This window comes from Aethalodelphis obliquidens, unplaced genomic scaffold (assembly GCF_003676395.1).
Source record: "Aethalodelphis obliquidens isolate GAN/ISIS:26980383/991018 unplaced genomic scaffold, ASM367639v1 scaffold21, whole genome shotgun sequence".
Classification (NCBI taxonomy): Eukaryota; Metazoa; Chordata; class Mammalia; order Artiodactyla; family Delphinidae; genus Aethalodelphis; species Aethalodelphis obliquidens.
This window is the reverse complement of record NW_020837965.1, coordinates 7,254,495-7,280,261: the sequence shown is the minus strand read 5'-3', so window position 1 is coordinate 7,280,261 and position 25,767 is coordinate 7,254,495.

Below are 25,767 nucleotides of genomic sequence, written 5' to 3'. Positions count from 1 at the left end.
AATTCCAGACTTGTTATTTTATGGGGACGGAGGGAAACCTAATGGCCTAAGCCACCACCAGCTGTGTTTTCTGTTTTGGCAGCTGAAATAATGCCAAGCTGACACGTTTCCTGGCTTACTGGGAAGGCTCAAGTCTAAGTGGGCAGCACCAATGCCCAAAAGCACACACCTACCTCTTATTAAAAACCGTTAGCAGGGGGGCTTCCCTGGTGGCGCAGTGGTTGAGCGTCCGCCTGCCGATGCAGGGGACACGGGTTCGTGCCCTGGTCTGGGAAGATCCCACATGCCGCGGAGCGGCTGAGCCCGTGAGCCATGGCCGCTGAGCCTGCGCATCCGGAGCCTGTGCTCTGCAACGGGAGAGGCCGCAACAGTGAGAGGCCCCCATACCACAAAAAAAAAAAAAAAGAAAGAAAAGCTGTTAGCAGTTCCCCATTACCCAAAAGGTAAAGTTCCCTCCCTGGATAAGACATGAGGGCACTCTAGAATCTTTCCATCTCCAGCCCCATCTCCCATTGCTTGGAGCTTCCAAAGTATGCTGACCTGCATGGAGAACGTGCCCATCACAGTATTGACTGCATCTTACATACAATTTTTAATAAGGATACTGGATTTTTCACCAATAAACAACATATTACATATCAGAAAGGGATAATCTTTTCTAAAACCTACACTATGAAAATATTAAACGCAGCTTGCAAAATTGACATTTGCGTTCATATTAATATAGTACTGAGGAAGGCAATTTAGACAGAGGCAGTGTGTTTCTTCCCAATGTGCGAATGTGCTCAGAATCATTTAAGAAAGAACTTTGTGGGCTTCCCTGGTGGCGCAGTGGTTGAGAGTCCGCCTGCCGATGCAGGGGACACGGGTTCGTGCCCTGGTTTGGGAAGATCACACATGCCGCGGAGCGGCTGAGCCCGTGAGCCATGGCCGCTGAGCCTGCGCGTCCAGAGCCTGTGCTCCGCAACGGGAGAGGCCACGACAGTGAGAGGCCCGTGTACCGCAAAAAAAAAAAAAAAAGAAAGAAAGAAAGAACTTTGTGATCCCAATAACGAGGTCCTTCATGACTGCCCTAGATCTCCCTCATTTATCATCCATTTCCAAGGCTTAGCAATAAGCCCAGGGATGCCCGCTTCTTTTCGTTGCTGTTTGTACAACTCTTCTTCTCAGCAAGGGTTCTAGACAGCTGGTTCAAAAGTGCAGCGATCTATAAAGAACCTTTCTCCAAAGATCAGGAGCCAGTGGTCAGCCTAAACCAACTCATCCTCTGCGAGACAATGGGAGGTAGAAAGCTAAGCGCTTGAACTGGAGGTTATGAGAAAAGAATGCAAAGGTTAAGCCACTAGAATCAAAGACTTCGGGCTCCTATCAGCAGGGGCAGCTTGTTGTGATGCTGCTGCAGAGAAATACCAATCCCAGGGTTATTCTGTGCACTGTATTGAAACCTCTTGCTGCCGTGTGAGATAAAACCAATGCAACAAATACTGATTGAACATCGTGCGCTGCTGTGAAATGTGAGATTGCTTCTGTCCTCAAAAATCTGAATTACAGCATTGTTAGTATTGTTATTTAACTGTTTTCAACTTGTGTTGAGCACTTGCCATTGGACAGGTTAAAACATTCAGTCCTCACAGCAATCCTACGAGAGTCTATCACTACCCCCATTGGCAGATAGGGAAACTGAGGCTAGGTTTAATAACCTACCTGACCAAAGTCACAAAAACGGTAAACGGTGGCACTTAACATCTCCTTCAAGAGATGGATCAAAAATTGTCAAGATGCCAAATAGCTTCAAATAATAACAAATGACTTTGAATGAGTAAAGGAATGAGTGAAAATCCTAAAGTATAAAAAATGCTATAGAAAGTGCCAGAAGGAAGAGGCTACTTCAATCTGGGGTAAGAAGGAGACTATTACTTGAGATCGTATTCACTTTCTGTGACTGGGAGGACAGGAATCTTTTAGACCATTATACTTAAGATGATACTTTATGCACTGGACTACAATTCAACCCACACCCAAGGTGAAGATTCTAAACAGAACTTTTCTTCCCTAGGGACAAAAAGCACTAAATAGAAAATCTCCAAATAGAAACCAACAGTGTGACAGTGGGGGTGAGAAACTAGGATACAAAAATCTCAGATGATTTTTTTAAACTGACTATGTGGTAAACAATATCAAGTTGAATTGAGAAACTCATTCATTTATTCACCAAATATGTATGTACCAGAGTCTTACTATGTACCAGAGTCCATGCTAGGTACTAGGGAAATATAGGGGAAAAAGTCAACACTGGTTACTTACAAAGAACCTATAATCATATAATTTTCTTACATGTTTATAACTGTAGCTTTTTACATTCATGAGTAATTTTGAAACTTAACCAGGTTGTTAATCCAAAGAGTTGTACCAAAAAATAATAGAAAAGTTACCAAAGGGCAAATGCCTGGCAGGCATCTTTGAAAGAAATCTCCAGATGCCTCAAACAGCAGCTTGAGGGCTTCCCTGGTGGCGCAGTGGTTGAGAGTCCGCCTGCCGATGCAGGGGACACGGGTTCGTGCCCCGGTCCGGGAAGATCCCACATGCCGCGGAGTGGCTGGGCCCGTGAGCCATGGCCACTGAGCCTGCGCGTCCGGAGCCTGTGCTACGCAACGGGAGAGGCCACAACAGTGAGAGGCCCGCGTACCGCAAAACAACAACAACAACAACAAAAACAGCAGCTTGAGAAATGTTTCCTGAGGCAGAGACGCAGAGAATATTCCTCTTGCTAAGGTCACGAGCCGATTTCATCTTAGATATAATACACTGGTTGCCTCCATGATTATTTCCTTCCTCAAATTAGAAAGCTCTCAGAACCTGATAAAACGAGATCACTCCCTCTAGCTCGAATGATTTCTGGAAAGCTTAGCTGTTCTCAGCGCATTGGTGAAAGTGCATTTCTAATTAGCATCTCTGAATTGGCCTGTTGTAATTCCAAACCCTCCCTGGTCTTAAAAGACATGACCCCTGTGAACAGAGTACAGGGGCCATCTTTCATATTATATTCCTAATTATGTGCCTACCAAAGGTTAAGAAAAGAGTTTTGTTTTCCTATAAAGTGTTATACTGGTCTTTCATAATAAGGAAAGACTCCAGGCAAAAATTAGCGTCTGCAACAAAAAGCTGCTTGGTGTTAAGAGCTATTATTTTTTCTTAATTGTGCGTTTGTTTTGTGTGTGTATGTATAACTGATTTTCTTTGCATTTTACCCTGTCCCTGGGTGATGCATTTCTGGGAGATAATGATTGGATAAGGTTAGAGGTCCTCAACTTCTCCAGCTGCTAATTATTTGCCAGATGCAGTTCTTAGGTGCAACTGTTATTGTTATTATTGTTTATTGTTTAGGTCACAGTTTCCTTTGAAAAATGTATCTCTCTCACCTCAGGGAAAGTGGAACCCCTTAGAACAAGTGGGGACTGGTCTCACGACTTCCTTTAAGAATCAAGATGGCCTGAAGAAGTCGATTTAAACAGTGGCATGTCACTCAGAAACAAAGGCAAAACCTCAGTGGGGTATTTAACTTGGAAATGAGATTTGGACCATTTTTTACAAATACTACCAAGCTTAGCAGCCGTTAAGAGGCCACCTCATAGCACTCAGTCCTCCAGCAATTTCCTACTCACGCATCCTCGAGCGTTCTCAGTGCGGGACCCCTGCCCCTGCCCCTGCCCCTGACCACAGCTGCCTCTGCAAGGAGATCCAGCCAGTCACACTCTCTCCTCTCCTAACCACAGGGCGACTTTTCATGAATGCTCACTTTGGAGGATGCCATGAGGTCTTTTACAATGGGGGCTGCAGACAGGTGGGGATGAAGTAGGACTTTGGCATATTTGGAGCAAAACAGCAGGCACACTGGAGATGCAGAATAATTATCTAATGCAGGGGTCAGCAAATTTCCTGTCAAGGGCCAGATAGAATCAGGCCAGCAGGCCATGTAGTCTTGGTTGCAACTACTCAACTATTCTACTCCTCTTCACTGTAGCCCCAAAGCAGCCACAGGCAATGGATGAACAAATGGGTGCTGACCAGTTTGGTCCGCAGGCCAGATGTTGCCCACCCCTGATCTACTGAATTAATAAATAGTCAGAGAATTCACTTTACTATATAAATGAATGTTCCAGATAAATGGAAGTCTATTCTTTAAATCAATAAAGGTTTTACTTTTGCTTTACCTAGTTTGAGATTTTCATAAAGTGTATTTCTATACCAGCCTACCTTTTTAAAAAGCATATTCAAAGCATAACTTTTTTTCCCCACATAACTCAGGGTGATCATAAAAGCAATTATATTACAATGCTGCAATTCATTACTGTCTTCTGAGAGTTTGGTGCACTGGGTTACTTAACCCAACTCCAGAAAGCCCCAAGCCTCTATTGTTTTTAATCATAGCATCCACTTGTGATTTTTCTGTCTCCTCCCTGTCTAGTGGGCTCTGAGCACTTTCTTTTCCATTCTGCCAGTGTGCCCTTTAGGGGCATTACTCTGGCTTTTCACAACATAAGTCCAAGGAATATCCAGTGCCCAACTCATGCTCCAATATTCCCTACTTCTTCCTCCCACAGAGGCCTGGGACTCAGCCTGCTCACTCCTTCTCCTGCCTTACCAACTTTATCCATCTATGATTCTCCCCTTCCCCTGATCTCAGAGTTGGCCAAAGAGTAGGATACAGCCTCCCCAGACCCCCCTTCCCCTTTTTAAAGTTCTCTAGGGACCCAACCAATCCTAGCATTGAGCTCAAAGTTCAGGACACTGGTAGCTTTCAGTAGTCTCTTCATCAGAAGGGAGTGAGGGAGAGAGGGATAACATTAGTCTTTACATCAGATCCTGGCACATGGCTCCCATTGGGCCAGATACCTGGGAACTAAAAAAGTTAAGCTGACTGAACCACCACCCCATCTTCCCATCACCACCATCACCACAGACACACACTCAACATACAATGGTGAAACAAGGACCAGATAATCTCAGTAATTGTTCCCATTCAGAAAGGGGAAGAATGATCAACCCAGATTCAAGGCATGGAGATATAGTCTCCACCCCCCTTCTTGATAGAAGACTCTACAATGTCATCTAGTAAAGCTATGGATGCAAGAAAGGAAGAATTTGTGACCATTTATACAATCTATCATACTCAATATATTAGAAACATAAACAGAAAGTATTGCTGCTATAACAAATTACTACAAGCTTAGTGGCTTGAGACAACATGAATTTACTATCTCATAATTCTGTAGTTCAAAAATCAACGCAGGGCTTCCCTGGTGGCGCAGTGGTTGAGAGTCTGCCTGCCGATGCAGGGGACACAGGTTCATGCCCCAGTCTGGGAGGATCCCACATGCTGCGGAGTGGCTAAGCCCGTGAGCCATGGCCGCTGAGCCTGCGCGTCTGGAGCCTGTGCTCCGCAACGGGAGAGGCCACAACAGTGAGAGGCCCACGTACCGCAAAAAAAAAAAAAAAAAAAAAAATCAACACAGATCTCACTGGCCTAAAATCAAGACGTAAACAATGCTGCATCCCTTTCTGGAGGTTCTAGGGAAGTGCCTATTTCCTAGCCTCTTCCACATTCTAGAAGCTGCCTGAATCCCTTGGCTTGTGGCTCCCTTCCCGCATCTTCAAAGCATCTATCTGACCATTCTTACAGCATCACATTTCTGTCTGACCATAGCTAGAAAGTTCTCCACTTTAAGGACTCATGATTAGTTTGGGCCTACCCAGATAGTCCTGGATAATCTCCACATCTCAAAACCCATAATCTTAATCACATCAACAAAGTCCCTTTTGCCATATAAGGTAATATATGCACAGGTTCCAGGGACTATGGCATGGACTTCTTTGGTGGTTCATTATTCTGTTGACCACACTCAGGAACTCAGACTATGGCAATTCCATCACAAAATGATGCTGTTATGTCAGGACAAAGCTTCAGAGTTTATCAAATCAAAAGAGTCAGCTCAGGCTGCCCCAACAGAACACTGCAGACTGGGAGGCTCAAGCAACAGAAATTTATTGTCTCACAGTCCTGAAGACCAGAAGTCTGAGATCAGGGTATACAACAGGGCAGATTCTGGTGAGAGCTCTCTTCCTGACTTGCAGACACCCACCTTTTCACCGAGTCCTCACATGGCAGAAAGAGAGACAGAGACAGAGAGAAATCTCTTCGTCTCCTTATAAAGCCACAGTCCCATTGGATTAGGGCCCCACCTCTATGACCTCATTTAACCTGGATTACCTCCTAAAGACCCCATCTCCAGATAGAGTCACATTAAGGATTAGGGCTTCAACATCTGAATTTTGAGGGGACAGTCCACAGCAGGAGCTTTCACCTGCAGGTGACCCGTGACGGCAAAGCAAATCATATGGCCAGGCCTGGATTCAAGGAGGAAGCAAAACATTTCTCGAATATTCATGCAAGGAGAGAAGAATTGAAAGTATTGGCAAGCATCGGTTATATCTACCCAGAGCCATTGGTGGGTTTTAAGCAGGACTGTGACACAATCAGATACATGTAATAGAAAGATCTCCCTGGCATTGTTGTAAAGGAGGAATCCTTGTAATCAAGGAGACTGCTTGGAAGCTCTTGATATAGTCTAGGGGAAGGAAAAGATCAAAATGGGCTATGGTAGTAAGAATGGAAGGAAGTGGTGCATAGGAACTTACACAGTATATGCCAGCAATGATTTTCTTCTGCAAAACGAATTTTCAAGAATTACACGTTACATGTACATAACCAAAATTATCGGGGAATGTGCTTTCAGTGACAAATGAGTCTCAGATAACTTAAAGCTTAAATCTTGGAGTTGCAAACATGTTTATTTTAACTGTTTGGGGATAAAAATCTTTGTAAGCTTTTACAGAATATACTGAAACGGTTTTGGATGCTGTCAAGTCATCACTGTGAATATCAGTTTATGTACTGTGCTTTAAACAGAAAGGCATTCACATGTTTTCCCCTACACTCTTCTCCTTTTTCTGTATTTTCCATACTCTTTCTCCACCAATAGAAGGTGGCTGAGGGAGGTAAAGCACAAGAAAATTTCCATCAGTACAGGGAAATTCAGTAAAGTGAGTCCCTGAGAAATGTAAACTCAAGATGCAACCAACAAGATTAATAAGCAGATTTTGAAAATCAAATGGAACCCTTCCTATAAGTAAGAGAAAGCCACAGCCTGAATACATTCAAGGAAGAAATGCCTTGACAGAGTGGAAGTTACTTGCATGGATGTTAGAAAAAGAGGAGTCCAAGAGCAGGAATATCAGTTAATCACCAACTCTGTCCAGGAGATATGAGTATTCTGGTCCACTTGATAGTATAGTCGTTTTCATAAATTAATATCTGTCATTGTGGTTTATACATTAGTCTCATGTGAGTTTGGTTATAGTGAGTTGCTAAGAGATTGATTCCCTCTGATTGTGCTAAAAATTCTGCTTCAAGTCTACATAGATATCTCAGTTTGGGTCCTTCCAAAAGAAAAGTCTGAGACAAAAACTTGGCGTAAGTAGTTTATTGGGAAGGTAATCCCAGGAATCAGAAATGAGAGAGGGGAAAAGGGAGAAAAGGATGGAGAAGCCAATGTAGGGGCACACTATTGAGGTCACTGCTTTAAGTACACTGGGACCCTCTGAGAAACATACAGAAAGCCTAAAATTACCTGCCCAAAGGACTGGAGGCTGGAGCATTTATCCATTGGTTCTCAGCCCCCACTGGTTGGAGGTGACCCCCAAGAGTGTTAAATACACACACACACACACACACACACACACACACACACTCTCTCTCTCTCTCTTACTTCCCAGCTGTGCTTGTGCATGCTAAGTGGGCTCCTAGTCACTAGGACCAAAAGTGGAAACACATGGCAGACGCTTCAAGCAGAATACTGTTAGCACAAGAGAAGCAGATCACATAGAATGATCCCCTGCAAACACAGCTAAAAGCGAAGGTGGTCTAAGGGGATGCGACACAGGGCACCAGGGGTGTCTGTAGTGCTGGGCAGCCCTGCATGAGTAGCCACCTGTTAGCTTTTCTATCTCACTGCATGCTAACGAAACCATTAAGGGAGACTTTGCTCCCCAATCACAACTTCAGTGCATACCCATGAGGTCATTTTGTCTTGCTTCTCAAAGTACCATAGTTAATCTTGAATCTAGAGTTTCCTTTTCCATTGTAAAAATTGGCAGTAGACTTATCAAGTTTCAAGCTGACATTAAGCTGCTTTTGTGCTACAGAAGCAAGTCTGCCAAAGAAGCCAAGCCTTGTATATAATTGTTTTTAAAAATCCTTTAAACCACTTTCTCTTTGGGTGGGGAAAAAACTAACAAGTTGTGGGCATGAAAGTAAAAAATAAAATAAATAAAAGCATCAAAAAAGAAAGTGCAAAAGCTCTGAGGGGGCTTCCCTGGTGGCGCAGTGGTTGAGGGTCCGCCTACCGATGCAGGGGACGCGGGTTCATGCCCCAGTCCGGGGAGACTCCACGTGCCGCGGAGCGGCTGGGCCCGTGAGCCATGGCCGCTGAGCCTGCGCGTCCGGAGCCTGTGCTCCGCAACGGGAGAGGCCACAGCAGTGAGAGGCCCGTGTACCGCAAAAAAAAAAAAAAGAAAAGAAAAAAAAGCTCTGAGGACTCATGTGAGAGGCAGGATTTGGTTCCCCATAAGAGCAACATGGCTACAAGGCATTGCTGAATACTTGTGGTTACAGCAGGATCTAGGCAGCTGGACTCTGCTCCCTCATCAGTCCCTCCAATGGACTGTTTTGTGTTCTTATTAACATGGACTTAGAAATAAAGCAAATCAGAGTTCAAATTTCACCTTCATCACCTGTTGCCTATGTGATCTTGAGCAAGTTATTTAACTTCTTAAACCTCAGAGACCTCGTTGGTAAAATACAGCTAGTAATTGCTCATCTACAGGACTATTGTGAGAATTAAATGAATTATACAGGTAAAGCGCTTTGGGCAGTACCAGACAGACTGTAACTTTCAACGTTGGAAATGACGAGCTATGGCGGCGGCACCCTAGAAATACCTAACGTGAGGTCAAGCACGGGGTAGAGGCTTCATAAATACTGATTCCCCTTTCAGCTGCGTTTTATAGGAGCTTTACCAAAACTGTGCAAAGTAAGACATGACTCTTTATTCTAAAATAAATGTAGAAGATGGTAACTCAAGGGGTGCTTTAAATTCTCTGGAAAATTTAAGAGTGAATAAGACAAATTGTTTCCATAAGGCCATGTTTAAGACCGAAAAAAAATGCTGGAGTTCACACCATCTGTTCTGCCCTTTTGAGGCCAGCTGACCGCACCTTCCCATCCCCCCTTTCCTTGCCCCCTCATGGGAACACAACTCTTTTCCATGATTCTCTATCCCTCCTCATGTGACCTGCTAGACTTGACTTCATTTCCCTGATCCAAGACCCTCATCCCTACTCCAGCTCCAGCTCTATTTCTGAATCTTTTGAATATGGCAACTTTCTAGACTCCTCTTTTAACTTCTTTGGACTTCAGATACCACTTGAGTTCACTTGTTCATCATTCAGTCATCCCACAAATATTTATGGAGCGCCTCTATGGACCCCACAATGTTCTGGGCACTGGGATACAGTGAAAAACAAAATACACAAGTCCCCTGCCCTAGATGTTTTCTAGTCTAGTGCATAATAAAATGAGCAAATTAATACACAATGTCAAATGCCCCACATTTTCTCAGTAGAGAAATTCATTCTTGCCTCGCATCCTGTAGACCATACAACAAAAGGACTCTCCCCCGATCCCCAGGATGCAGACCCATATTTATGCCATTCTTACCATTCTATCATGGACCACTTTCAAGAGGATCATTTTCCACAAAGGTCAAGGTGCAAGCATGCCAAAATTTTACCCTCTAGTGGAAAAAATTAAAGGAAGGGCTATGGAATTTTATTTCCAAGGCCTCTTACAAGGGTGACAATTGCTTCATCTTCCCTAAAGAGCAATTACAATAGTCCATTCAAGATTCAACAGATGGCTAATACCCTGAAATGATGGCCACTGTGAAGTTTTACCTATGACACCAGATGATTTTCTATCCTTTGCTGGGTTTAGAGAGAAGCACCTGGGATACAGAAAAGCTTCCTATGAGAAATAAGAAAAGAGGTCCATGATATGAAATTGTGGCTCACGGCATCTCCAGTGACACACAGGCCAGTCAGTCCGAGGCTTCCTTTTTTGTGTTATGCCCACACCTTTTAACCTTTGCTATATTTCCCTGCTGCTTCTACCGCCAAGGTTTCCCTGCACCAGTCAACCCCAGACTGTCCACAATTCTTCCGCAGTCCAACTGTTAACCAATTTGAGGGACCCTTCCCTGCTGTCTCCCTCCAGGTGAAGAAGTGACGACTTCTTCCTAGATTAGCAGCCATTTTAAATGATAGCCCCCAAACTCAGCAGATGCTAAAAGAATGCTTTAAAAATGTTTTTGGCACGGTTCAGTTGGAGAACTACATGGACACCTGCCCCCTGGTCCCTCCTCCAACAGCATTCTGGGAGGACGGACAAATCACACCTGTGAGCAGACACATCATGATGAAATAGTGAGCTAGCCAGGAACACTGCATTGCCCACAGCTGACCACACATATTCCTGGCCTGTCAGATTGAATACACTTATTTGTTTCTGCAAGGCAAAGAGGTTAGGACTGCTACTTTCATTTTAAGCAACTGCCAGGCAAGATCAGTCCACGTGGACTAGAGGTAAACCAGACCACAGAACTTGGGTTTCATTCCCTGGCAGACAACCAGACCTCAAATTATAAATCTGAAGGTCAACCTCAATGCTTTTTCCAACCTCTATATCCAATTAATGCCCAAATCCTCTTGACTCTATTTCTCAATGTCTTCCACATCTGCCTTCTTCTCCAACCCCACTGACAGTTCCTTACCTCAGAGCCATTTCACCTTCCACCTGGATCACTAAATGATCCTCTTACCACTACCCTCATTCTCAATCCCTGACTCTCCAATATTTCTTCCACACTGTCACCAGAGCAACCTTTCTAAAATGCAAAATATATTTTATTACTGATCCTCTTAAACGGGTTTGGTGACTCTTCAATCCCTACGGAGTAATGACTAAACTTAATCTTTCAAACAAGCCTATGATCTCACCCCTTACCATTTATCTGACCCTCCTGGAAAACCATGCTTGTGAACTCCTTGAGATTCTAAACACACTCCCATGTGTCCACTCCTCCAGCCTGAACTGGCTTCCCTCCCAAACCCCATCTCTTACCCACAAATAGCTTACTCATCACTCACTACTAGACAATAATCTTTAGGGCAAGGGCATTATGTAATTTTTCTCTGTCCCAGCACTTTGCTTTGGCATGTAGTAACCACTGAGTAAGTAATATGTGTTGAAAGAATTAATAAGTTGAAAAGAATAAATCAAATGTCTCCTGTCACTAGAGACATGTTAGCTCAAATATCTTCTCTCTCATTACTACTATCACTTGTTATTTAGTCTCATATGACCGCAACTGAATCATAACCATCGCCACATGATCTCATCCCTTCAGATCCACATCTGACACTGGTCTATCTAGCACACTGTTCCACATTACCAGTGTTCCAAAGGGACAGCTCTGACCATGACATCTGACTGTTAAAACCCCTGTAGCACTCCCCACTGTCAATTCCATGACTTGACATCCTGTGGCCTCCAGGTTCTGGTTTCAACCCACCGATTCAAGTTTATTACCCTCCACTCTTCCACAAGCCTTCTGCTAAACAACCCACCAAAGTCAATGTAACTTCCTAACGAACACATTTTAGTCATGCTGTGTCTTTTGCTAAAAATTCCTTACCAGTTCAATCGCTATTTCCCTAGATCTACCTCAAAAAGCATCTCCTTCCAAAACCTTCCATGATCACCCCTGGCAAAAAGGATTCCAATCTTCTGAACTTCTATGGCATTTTTTTCTATAACTCTTCCAGGCACTATCAAATTGTATCTTTATTACAATTATTGATGAATATATTTCCACTCAAATGCAATGTCGCAGTCATTGAAGGCCATAACTCAACCTTATCCATCGTGTCATCAATAGCAGAGTCCAACACATTCTCTTGCAGGTGGTAAACTCTTAAGAAAAAATTTAATTAGTTATTCAGTTATCTAGCCCACTAAGAGCACAGGTCATTCTGGATAATAATATTTCTTACATATATCAGTGCATGAATGTACAAACCCCATGTGCTGTCGTTTTTGCACCTCACTACAACTTCACAAGAGAAAAAAGGAGAACCTTCACCGTTTCAGAGAGAAACCATAGTTCTGTTAAATCTTCAGGGTTGTTCAGTTAGTACATGGCGGAGCTAGAACTTGAACCCAAATGCCCAAGCATTATATTCCACTGGCTTTTCCCCACTATTGTACCTTGTACAGAAGCCTACTGCCCCCCCAAGGTGTGCTCCTCATGCATGTGAATCCAATAAAAGCAGCACTGCCCCCACCCCAAGCTCCTTTCCGACTTTCCAACTTTCTCCAGGGCTTGACGTGCTTTAAAACAGAAAACAGTTTTCCTGGCTTTTCCCCCCATCCTCTGCCTGGGTTCGTTGGCCTGTTGATCCAGGTTGATGCCTCACCTGGTATGTAAGTCACCCCTTTTTGGGCATCCCTGGTGGCGCAGTGGTTGAGAGTCCGCCTGCTGATGCAGGGGACACGGATTCGTGCCCCGGTCCGGGAGGAACCCACATGCCGTGGAGCGGCTGGGCCCGTGAGCCATGGCCGCTGAGCCTGCGCATCCGGAGCCTGTGCTCCGCAACGGGAGGGGCCACAGCAGTGAGAGGCCCGCGTACCGCAAAAAATAAAAATAAAATAAATCACCCCTTTTGTGGAACTGGTCAGCTAGGTAGAATGATACCACGGGAACCCACTCAGAACCCCAGAGTTGGCATAAAGACTCTTTTAAGCTGAAGACATTTGAGATTCAACTGATGCAGAAAAGCCGCCTCAGAGCTTTCCTTATCTAACTAAAAGCTTCTGAAATGGCTGGGTCTCTAATGGGACTCTGTCACTAACTGTGGTTTATCAAGCACATCAGTGTCACCTCTGGACCTCTGAGCTCCTACCAGTAAAATAAGAGACTTGGACTGACTAGGTGACCTCCGAGTTTCCTTCCACCCTGTTAATTCTATGATATTCATTTAGGGCCCTGGTAGCTAAGCCAAAGGAGTGTGAGTGACGTCCAAAACTTGCTTCATACCTGTCCATCTCATATTCTGAAAACTCTTCAGGATGGAGGACTTGGGCCTTTCTTTAATCCCAAAGCCAGAGGATTGGGTTCTACCTGGCAGGAACAGAACTGCACGTTTCTTACAATAAAAGCTACATCAATTGAAAAAAAAAAAAAAACCTTCTGAAAAATGAGGCTGCCATAAGTTTCCTCTTAGGGGATGGGTCTACTCCCAGGAAGATGATGGAGAGTAAACGTAACACAAATCCCCTCTCCAGAGGATTTCCATGGCCATGAAGAAGACAGAAAGACCCCTCGTACCTGTATAAACAAACATTATCACAAACATTCATATCTCCCATTTGTTCTCCAAAACCCATTTGTCTTTCCTACAGAAGCCTATAGAAGTCTCATTTCCTCTCTTTCCCCTACTAAGTTACAAATATAAGCCTCTCACTTTAATCATTTAAATAGCTAACTACTTCTTTTTTAACTCCCATAGACACAGGAATAAATCTTTTTTCTCCTGTTAACCTGTTTTTTGTCAGTTTAATTCACAGGCCCCCAGTTACAGAACCAAAGGAGCACAATGATGCAGTCCATGAGCCAAGTTGAATTTAAGCTAAATTCGCAAGCTAGAAAGAAGCACAAAGTAGCAGTTAAGCTCACAGGTTTTGAAATCAGACTGTCAGTTCCAAATCTTGGCTAGCTGCATACCCTGGACAGTTAACACAACTTCTGTGTGCCTCAGTTTCCTAATCTATACAAGATGGGTGATAATAGTCTCTTCCTCATGGGATCACTGTGAGCTTAAATGAACTCATCAACGCAGGGTCCAGCACAGTGCCTGGCATATAAGTAGCCAGAAGTTTAGCTGAAGCAACAGGATATTGACTGATAATATTTGTGTGTCCTCAAAATTGGCAATGAAGACCCCAAGCTATGAATAAAGATGTTCTACAAACCCCACATTCTAAACAAAGCTGTCAACACCTGGGGCCAGGTACCTTAGTTTACTAAGACTGAACTGCCCTTCCACCTTCCACCACTACTCACCACTACAAATGTCCACCTCTTCCCAATCCATAAAGGAGAACTCTGGAGGGGCCAGAGGGGGAGGGTACAGAGTCATCAGGGCCATGGGCCTTCTCAGAGCATGTAGGGTCCATATGGGATGTTACTTCTCCATATTCAAGAAAAGGAATGGAAAGCATCAATAGAATCCCTCAGAGAGGTTCTACTGCAGAACCTGTCTCCTGCAGCCATCATAGAGAGTTATCAGGAAGATCTTCACCCCTTACTCTTGAAGATGGGTGACATTCTTGAACATGGAAGCTAGTGCCTGCTTAAAAGTGTGAAGTTTGCCAGAGAAGCCCACTTCATCAGGGTGAGAAGGGACTGTGGCACAGGGTGCATAAGGAGAATAGGATGGGAGCTCCTCACCCAAGGCTCCCGCAGCAAAGATCTCAACAGCTCTTCCATATAAAAGATCACTGAGGAAAAGCCAGAGCCCTGGGGCCATTCTGATGGCCACCCACAGAGGAGCTGCCTCCCTAGAAAGGAGACTGGGGCCTGAGTCAATCTCAGGGGCCTAGGGAAACACAGCTGCCCTCTCTGGGGGAACCTCAGTGTTGGAGAGGACGGGTAGGAACTGACAACTAAACTCACCACCAGAGGCAAATGGAAGCACATGGTGCCTGGAGATACCCAGGATCAACTCACCACCGTGTGCAGCTGCTTACTGTGAGATAAACCTGCCTGTACCTTCTCCTCCCGGACTCCCAAAGCCCTCCAACCCAAACAAAGTTAATCCCCAAAAAAGAGAGAAGGAAGAGATGGCATCTAAATGAAGGCCATTGCCACCCACATCAAAGTGCTGGAGGTGGAAGAACCCCAGACCTCAGTCAACGGATCAAACCTCTGTCAGGGTGACGCAGGGAGGGGTGTTGGGGATAAGACCGAATTCATACTAAAGCCTAACCTTTAAATTGATCTTGACTTCTAACATCTAAAAATGGCCAGGAAAGTACAGAATCTGTCATCAGGATTGGAGAAAGAGACTTTTGTCATAGCATAAGTGAAGGTTCATAGAAAAAATAAAACTGTCTCATGCTATGCTCCAATAGAGCAATTACATTATCATCAGCCCTATTCGCAGACCAGAGATGCCGAATCTGCAAGAGCCCAACGCTGCACATGAGACCAGAGAAGGAAGATGAAGCCTGGAATGTGTGTGTGTGTGTGTGTGTGTGTGTGTGTGTGTAGATCAAGGGCAAGAACTAGCTCAGGAAAACCAAGAAAATTGCCAAGAATAGGGCTTGGGACCTGATGGGGTTTTTTTTGTTTGTTTGTTTTGTTTATTTCGGTACGCGGGCCTCTCACTGTTGTGGCCTCTCCCGTTGCGGAGCACAGGCTCCGGACGCGCAGGCTCAGCGGCCATGGCTCACAGGCCCAGCCGCTCTGCGGTATGTGGGATCTTCCTGGACCGGGGCACGAACCCGTGTCCCCTGCATCGGCAGGTGGACTCTCAACCACTGCGCCACCAGGGAAGCCCCAACCTGATGGTTTCAATCAGCCAGCTCCAGTGAGGGATATAGCAGGTTGGCTGAGTTTAAAGGCACAGTATCAAGGCAGATACCTGGAACCACTGGGGGCTTTGCTGGGGTTTCATATAAATGGAGATAATGTGAAAAATATTATCACCTCCCAGCAGCTTCCTGCTTCTCTGATCACCCCTGCTTTTCAAGAGAAAAATGCTAAACCACACCTTTCTTCCTACCCATCCCTTTGAAGGAGGTGGGATGGCCATGGGGAAGGGGAGGTGGACTCTTTCATCCCAGCATTGGCATCATACATCAGAGCCAAAGTGGTAGTTACCAGAAGCCTCCACCACCCCCAGGAGGATGAGACTGGGCAGAATTCACCTACTCTGCAATTTCCTTTCTATGCAAAGCCAACTCTGTAGTTGCCCCTAATTGGCCCCAGAAAGTAATGAGGTTTCCAGAGAAAAAGAAAAATAATGTAGGAGGAGCTTCAAGATGGCAGAAGAGTAAGACGTGGAGATCACCTTCCTCCCCACAAATACATCAGAAATACATCTACATGTGGAACAATTCCTACAGAACACGTACTGAATGCTGGCAGAAGACCTCAGACCTCCCAAGAGGCAGGAAACTCCCCACGTTCCTGGGTAGGGCAAAAGGAAAAAGAAAAAACAGAGACAAAAGAATAGGGACGGGACCTGCACCAGTGGGAGGGAGTTGTGAAGGAGGAAAGGTTTCCACACACTAGGAAGCCCCTTTCCGGGCGGAGACTGCAGGAGGTGGAGGGGGGAGCTTCGGAGCCAAGGAGGAGAGCACAGCAATAGGCGTGCGGAGGGCAAAGCGGAGAGATTCCCGCACAGAGGATCGGTGCCGACCGGTACTCACCAGCCCAAGAGGCTTGTCTGCTCACCCGCGCGGGGTGGGCGGGGCTGGGAGCTGAGGCTCGGGCTTCGGTCGAAGAGCAGGGAGAGGACTGGGGTTGGCGGCGTGAACACAGCCTGAAGGGGGTTAGTGCACCACGGCTAGCCGGGAGGGACTCCGGGAAAGAGTCTGGAGGTGCCGAAGAGGCAAGAGACTTTTTCTTGCCTCTGTTTCCTGGTGCACAAGGAGAGGGGATTCAGAGCGCCGCTTAAAGGACCTCCAGGGACGGACGTGAGCCGCGGCCATCAGCGCGGACCACAGAGACGGGCATGAGATGCTAAGGCTGCTGCTGCAGCCACCAAGAAGCCTGTGAGCAAGCACAGGTCACTATCCACACCACCCTTCCCAGGAGCCTGTGCAGCCCGCCACTGCCAGGGTCCCATGATCCAGGGACAACTTCCCCGGGAGAACGCACAGCGTGCCTCAGGCTGCTGCAATGTCCCGCCGCCCTCTGCTGCCGCAGGCTCGCCCTGCACTCCGTACCCCGGCCTGAGTGAGCCAGCGCCCCCGAATCAGCGGCTCCTTTAACCCCATCCTGTCTGAGTGAAGAACAGATGCCCTCAGACGACCTACGCGCAGACGCGGGGCCAAATCCAAAGCTAAACCCCGGGAGCTGTGAGAACAAAGAAGAAGCGGTCTCAGCAGCATGGGATTAAATCTCCACAATCGACTTGATGTACCCTGCATCTCAGGAATACCTGAATAGACAACGAATCATCCCAAACTGAGAAGGTGGACTTTGGGAACAACGATATATTTTTCTTTTTTTCCCTTTTTCTGATTGTGCATGTGTATGCTTCTGTGTGTGATTTTGTCTTTATAGTTTTATTTTACCATTTGTCCTAGGGTTCTATCGGTCCGTTTTTTTTGGGGGGGGGGGGTTAGTATAGTTTTTAGTGCTTGTTATCATTGGTGGATTTGTTTTTTGGTTTGGTTGCTCTCTTCTTTCTCTTTTTTTAATACTTTTTTTAAAAAAAATTTTAATAATGATTTTTTAGGTTTTATTTTTATAACTTTATTTTATTTTATTTTATCTTCTTCATTCTTTCTTTTTTTTTTCTCCCTTTTATTCTGAGCTGTGTGGATGACAGGCTCTTGATGCTCTAGCCAGGCATCAGGGCTGTGCCTCTGAGGTGGGAGAATCAAGTTCAGGACATTGGTCCACATGAGACCTCCCAGATCCATGTAATATCAAACGGCAAAAATCTCCCAGAGATCTCCATCTCAAGGCCAAGACCCAGCTCTACTCAATGACCAGCAAGCTCCAGTGCTGGACACACTATGCCAAACAACTAGCAAGACAGGAACACAACCCCACCCATTAGCAGACAGGCTGCCTAAAATCATAATAAGGCCACAGACACCCCCAAAACACACCACCAGACGTGCACCTGCCCACCAGAAAGACAAGATCCAGCCTCATCCACCACAACACAGGCACTAGTCCCCTCCACCAGGAAGCCTACACAACCCACTGAACCAAACTTAGTCACTGGGGGCACATACCGAAAACAACGGGAACTACGAACCTGCAGCCTGCGAAATTGAGACCCCAAACACAGTAACTTAAGCAAAATGAGAAGACAGAGAAACACACAGCACATGAAGGCGCAAGGTAAAAACCCACCAGACCAAACAAATGAAGAGGAAACAGGCAATCTACCTGAAAAAGAATTCAGAATAATGATAGTAAAGATAATCCAAAATCTGGATATAGAATGGAGAACATACAAGAAAAGTTTAACAAGGACGTAGAAAAACAAAAGAGCAAACAGTGATGAACAACACAATAAATGAAATTTAAAATTCTCTAGAAAGGATCAATAGCAGAATAACTGAGGCAGAAGAATGGATAAGTGACCTGGAAGATAAAATAGTGGAAATAACTACTGCAAAGCACAATAAAGAAAAAAGAATGAAAAGAATTGAGGACAATCTCAGAGACCTCTGGGACAACACTAAACGCACCAACATTCGAATTATAGGGGTCCCAGAAGAAGAAGAGAAAAAAAAGGGACTGAGAAAATATTTGAAGAGATTATAGTTGAAAACTTCCCTAATATGGGAAAGGAAATAATTAATCAAGTCCAGGAAGCACAGAGAGTCCCATACAGGATAAATCCAAGGAGAAACATGCCAAGACACATATTAATCAAACTGCCAAAAATTAAATACAAAGAAAACATATTAAAAGCAGCAAGGGAAAAACAACAAATAACACACAAGGGTATCCCCATAAGGTTAACAGTTGATCTTTCAGCAGAAACTCTGCAAGCCAAAAGGGAGTGGCAGGACATATTTAAAGTGATGAAGGACAAAAACCTACAACCAAGATTACTCTACCCAGCAAGGATCTCATTTAGATTTGATGGAGAAATTAAAACCTTTACAGACAAGAAAAAGCTAAGAGAATTCAGCACCACCAAACCAGCTTTACAACAAATGCTAAAGGAACAACTCTAGGCAGAAAACACAAGACAAGGAAAAGACCTACAATAACAAACCCAAAACAATTAAGACAATGGTAATAGGAACATACATATGGATAATTACCTTAAATGTAAATGGATTAAATGCTCCCATCAAAAGACACAGATTGGCTGAATGGATATAAAAATAAGACCCGTATATATGCTGTCCACTAGAGACCCACTTCAGACCTAGGGATACACACACACTGAAAGTGAGGGGATGGAGAAAGATATTCCATGCAAATGGAAATCAAAAGAAAGCTGGAGTAGCAATTCTCATATCAGACAAAATAGACTTTAAAACAAAGACTATTACAAGAGACAAAGAAGGACACTACATAATGATCAAGGGATCAATCCAAGAAGAAGATATAACAATTGTAAATATTTAGGCACCCACCATAGAAGCACCTCAATACATAAGGCAAATACTAACAGCCATAAAAGGGGAAATTGACAGTAACAAATCATAGTAGGGGACCTTCACACCCCGCTTTCACCAATGGACAGATCATCCAAAATGAAAATAAATAAGGAAACACAAGCTTTAAATGATACATTAAACAAGATGGACTTAATGGATATTTATAGGACAGTCCATCCAAAAACCACAGAATACACATTCTTCTCAAGTGCTCATGGAACATTCTCCAGGATAGATCATATCTTGGGACACAACTCAAGCCTTGGTAAATTTAGGAAAATTGAAATTGTATCAAGTATCTTTTCTGACCACAAAGCTATGAGACTAGATATACATGGAGGCTAAACAATATACTACTTAACAACCAAGAGATCACAGAAGAAATCAAAGGGGAAATCAAAAAATACCTTGAAACAAATGACAATGAAAATACGACAACCCAAAACCTATGGGATGCAGAAAAAGCATTCTAAGAGGAAAGTTTATAGCAATACAATCCTACCTCAAGAAACAAGAAACATCTCAAATAAACAACCTAAACTTACACCTAAAGCAATTAGAGAAGAATAAAGAAAAACCCAAAGTTAGCAGAAGGAAAGAAAGCATAAAGATCAGATCAGAAATAAATGAAAAAGAAATGAAGGAAAGGATAGCAAAGATCAATAAAACTAAAAGCTGGTTCTTTGAGAAGATAAACAACATTGATAAACCATTAGCCAGACTCATAAAAAAAAAGGGGAGAAGACTCAAATCAATAGAATTAGAAATGAAAAAGGAAAAGCAACACTGACACTGCAGAAATACAAAGGATTATGAGAGACTACTACAAGCAACACTATGCCAATCATATGGACAACCTGGAAGAAATGGAAAAATTCTTAGAAATGCACAACCTTCTGAGACTGAACCAGGAAGAAACAGAAAATATGAACAGACCAATCACAAGCACTGAAATTGAGACTGTGATTAAAAATCTTCCAACAAACAAAAACCCAAGATTTCACAGGCGAATTCTCTCAAACACTTGGAGAAGAGCTAACACCTATCCTTCTCAAACTCTTCCAAAATATAGCAGAGGGAAGAACACTCCCAAACTCATTCTACGAGGCCACCATCACCCTGATACCAAAACCAGACAAAGATGTCACAAAGAAAGAAAACTACAGGCCAGTATCACTGATGAACACAGATGCAAAAATCCTCAACAAAATACTAGCAAACAGAATCCAACAGCACATTAAAAGGATCATACACCATGATCAAGTGGTATTTACCCCAGGAATGCAAGGATTCTTCAATATACGCAAATCAATCAATGTGATACACCATATTAACAAATTGAAGGAGAAAAACCATATGATCATCTCAATAGATGCACAAAAAGCTTACGACAAAATTCAACACCCATTTATGATAAAAACCCTCCAGAAAGTAGGCATAGAGGGTACTTACCTCAACATCATAAAGGCCATATATGACAAACCCACAGCCAACATCGTCCTCAATGGTAAAAAACTAAAACCATTTCCACTAAGATCAGGAATAAGACAAGGTTGCCCACTCTCACCACTATTGTTCAACATAGTTTTGGAAGTTTTAGCCACAGCAATCAGAGAAGAAAAAGAAATAAAAGGAATCCAAATTGGAAAAGAAGTAAAGCTGTCACTGTTTGCAGATGACATGATACTATACATACAAATCCTAAAGATGCCACCAGTAAACTACTAGAGCTAATCAATGAATTTGGTAAAGTAGCAGGATACAAAATTAATGCACAGAAATCTCTTGCATTCCAATACACTGATGATGAAAAAACTGAAAGTGAAATTAAGAAAACACTCCCATTTACCATTGCAACAAAAAGAATAAAATATGTAGGAATAAACCTACCTAAGGAGACAAAAGACCTGTATGCAGAAAATTATAAGACACTGAGGAAAGAAATTAAAGATGATACAAATAGATGGAGAGATATTCCACGTTCTTCGATTGGAAGAATCAACATTGTGAAAATGACTCTACTACCCAAAGCAATCTACAGATTCAATGCAATCCCTATCAAACTACCAATGGCATTTTTCACAGAACTAGGACAAAAAATTTCACAATTTGTATGGAAACACAAAAGACACCAAATAGGCAAAGCAATCTTGAGAGAGAAAAATGGAGCCGGAGGAATCAGGTTCCCAGGCTTCAAACTATACTACAAAGCTACAGAAATCAAGGCAGTATGGTACTGGCACAAAAACAGAAAGATAGATCAATGGAACAGGATAGAAAGCTCAGAGATAAACTCATGCACATATGGTCACCTTATCTTTGATAAAGGAGGCAAGAATATACAGTGGAGAAAAGACAGCCTCTTCAATAAGTGGTGCTGGGAAAACTGGACAGCTGCATGTAAAAGAATGAAATTAGAGCACTCCCTAACACCATACACAAAAATAAACTCAAAATGGATTAAAGACCTAACTGTAAGGCCAGACACCATCAAACTCTTAGAGGAAAACATAGGCAGAACACTCTATGACATAAATCACAGCAAGATCCTTTTTGACCCACCTCCTAGAGAAATGGAAATAAAAACAAAAATAAACAAATGGGACCTAATGAAACTTAAACGCTTCTGCACAGCCAAGAAAACCATAAAGACGAAAAGACAAGCCTCAGAATTGGAGAAAATATTTGCAAATGAAGCAACTGACAAAGCATTAATCTCCAAAATTTCCAACCAGCTCATGCAGCTCAATATCAAAAAAACAAACTACCCAATCCAAAAATGGGCCAAAGACCTAAATAGACGTTTCTTCAAAGAAGATATACAGATTTCCAACAAACACTTGAAAGAATACTCAACATCATTAATCATTAGAGAAATGCAAATCAAAACTACAAGGAGGGCTTCCCTGATGGTGCAGTGGTTGAGAGTCCCCCTGCCGATGCAGGGGACGGGGGCTCATGCCCCAGTCCGGGAAGATCCCGTGTGCCATGGAGTGGCTGGGCCCATGGGCCATGGCCGCTGGGCCTGCGCATCCAGAGCCTGTGCTCCGCAGCGGGGGAGGCCACAGCAGTGAGAGGCCCGGGTACCACAAAAAAAAAAAAAAAAACTACAAGGAGATATCATCTCACACCGGTCAGAATGGCCATCATCAAAAAATCTACAAACAATAAATGCTGGAGAGGGTGTGAAGAAAAGGGAACCCTCTTTCATGGTTGGTGGGAATGTAAACTGATACAGCCACTATGGAGAACATTATGGAGGTTCCTTTAAAAACCAAAAATAGAACTACCATACAACCCAGCAATTCCACTACTGGGCATATACCCTGAGAAAACCATAATTGAAAAAGAGTCATGTAACACAATATTCATTGCAGCTCTATTTACAATAGCCAGGACATGAAAGCAACCTAAGTGTCCATCAACAGATGAATGGATAAAGAAGATGTGGCACATATATATCAATGGAATATTACTCAGCCATAAAAAGAAATGAAATTGAGTTATTTGTAGTGAGGCTGATGGACCTAGAGTCTGTCATACACAGTGAAGCAACTCAGAAAGAGAAAAACAAATACCGTATGCTAACACATATATATGGAATCTGAAAAACAAAAACAAAAAATGATCATGAAGAACCTAGGGGTAAGAGGGTAATAAAGACGCAGACCTTGTAGAGAACGCACTTGAGGATACGAGGAGGGGGAAGGGTAAGCTGGCACAACGTGAGAGAGTGGCATGGACACGTGTACACTACGAAATGAAAGGTAGCTAGTGGCAAGCAGCCGCATAGCGCAGGGAGATCAGCTCAGTGCCTTGTGTCCACCTAGAGGGGTGGGATAGGGAGGGTGGGAGGGAGGGAGATGCAAGAGGGAAGAGATATGGGGACATATGTATATGTATAACTGATTCACTTTGTTATACAGCAGAAACTAACACACCATTGTAAAGCACTTATACTCCAATAAAGATGCTATTAAAAAAAAAGAAAGAAAGAAAAGTAATGTAGCGATTGTAAAGAAACTAGAATACTACTCTCACCCCAAGGTAGCTCCTCTCCTGGAGAATGATCTGTAGAGTGTGATCCGGGTGGGTGTGTTTTCTGGTGGTCACACCAACTGGTCCAAACTGGTAGGCAAAAAGTGCAGATGCAGTGCCTGAGAGAGGGTCTCCACCCTGTCATGGGGAAAGAAGGGTAGGAGCTATTGCAGCTGCAGCCTGGACTTCGCTGCTAGGAAATCACCACACTTCCTTAAAGAGCCATGCCCAAGGGCATTCACCACTGCCCTTGAATGACTAAAGTTTGCAAACCAGCCTTGAGTTTAGCCTCCCTTAGAGAGGAGTGCCATGAGGATGAATGCAGAGCTGAACACAGACTGCCACAGGGGGCTGGGAGAAAACTTCCTTGCAACAGCAAGTGAGACTTTTGAAAAAAAAAAAAAGCAGTTTGTTTCAGAGAAATTCTAGAGTCCCACCAAAAAGTCTGCAATGCATTGGGACACAAGGGATCAGCCCCGCGGTGGTCTGCTTGCCACCTCTCTCACCAGAATACACTCCATCAGTGAGGACTCTGCTTCTAAAATACCCTCTTAGCTCACTGCTTCTCTTCCCATCCCCTCTTCAATATATTTATTTTAAGACATTCTATATAACATCCAAAAAAATAAGAAATACTTAATATAGAAAGCTTGGAAAATATTTTAAAATGTTTAAAGAAGACAAAAAGAAAAAAAAAGAATCACTCCCAAGGCAACCACCCAGAGAGAGACTGACAATATTTTGGTATGTCTGCTTCCAGAGTTTAATGTTATGTAAGTTATGAATAAATACATCTATGTACACTTTAATAGAACTGAAATAGAATTTGGAAAATTGAGCTCACACTGCAAACTCTGGAATCAATTGCTTACGTGTAATCCTATCTCTTGCTATCTGTGTCTCAGCTGTAACGGATGAGACCTACTCACCTACATCAGAGAGTTGTTATAAAGAATAAATGAAATAATACAGGAAGGCTGTAATAACAGGACATAGCACATGTGGGATGAATAAATATATGTGAGTTGTTACTGTTGTTGTTGTTATTATTATCATTATTATTATTACTGGTTGCAGTTTGCTTTTTTTATACACATATTATTTTCTGTACCTGAGAGGCAGTTTACAAGAATGAACACTGCTCCTGCTTCCCAATCAATACAGCAGCAGGAAACCTAAGACGCTATCTGGTTTGATACCATTCTCAGCCAACACACTGACCTTGCCAGCATCTTCCTGCAAGAGGTTGATGTGACAGGATGGTTGCGGCAGACTCGAATACCTGGAGGAGCAAGGGAAGGTTGTGGAGGTTTCAGCCAAGCCAGCATCACAGCTGTCCTCAATCACCACAAACAGATGTTGGCAGCTTGAATCATTAGAAATGCAACCCAATCACCTTGGCAATCTAATCCGCTTACTGGAATCTCCATAGATAGGAAGACCTTGCGCTCCCAATTCCCTCCATCAAGTCAATGAAGGTTACTCTCCCTATCCTGAGGAAAAGCAGCCCCAAGCATATACTCCACATGGCAAATCTCCATGGGGACTAGAGCAGTGGTTCTCAATCAGGGTAGATTTTACTCCCCACCAGTTACATGGCAATGACTGGAGACGTTTTTGGTTGTCACAACTAAAGGGAATCTGTCATTCAATCCAGTGGACTGCATCCAAGGGTGCTTTCAAACACCTACAAGGTACAGGGAGCCCCCAAAAGAGAAAATTATCTAACTCCAAATGTAAATAGCGCCAAGATTAACAAACCCTTGATGAGAGACCCCGAACACATACATTAAAGTCCTTTAAGTTAAAAGTGAGAAATGGCTGTCCCCAGTGAAACAGGTCATCTTGAAGGTCTGTAACAAAGATCACAGAAGTGAGAAGATATATTTATGAGATAAGGTAATTACATTCTCTATATCTTTTCTCTAGGTTGGGTGGAGAGGGAAGGGAGTCAGAGGATATATACATTCCTAAGTAAAAGGCTGCCATCCAGAAACCGCGCAATTTAACATGGAAAGAACAGTGAGACTTCTGGGAACTTTTATATTCAAAAATCTAAGGCCCAACTTCAGGGGATAAAATAAAGCAGCCACCTTATGATGCTTAATTTTATAAGTCAACTTAACCAG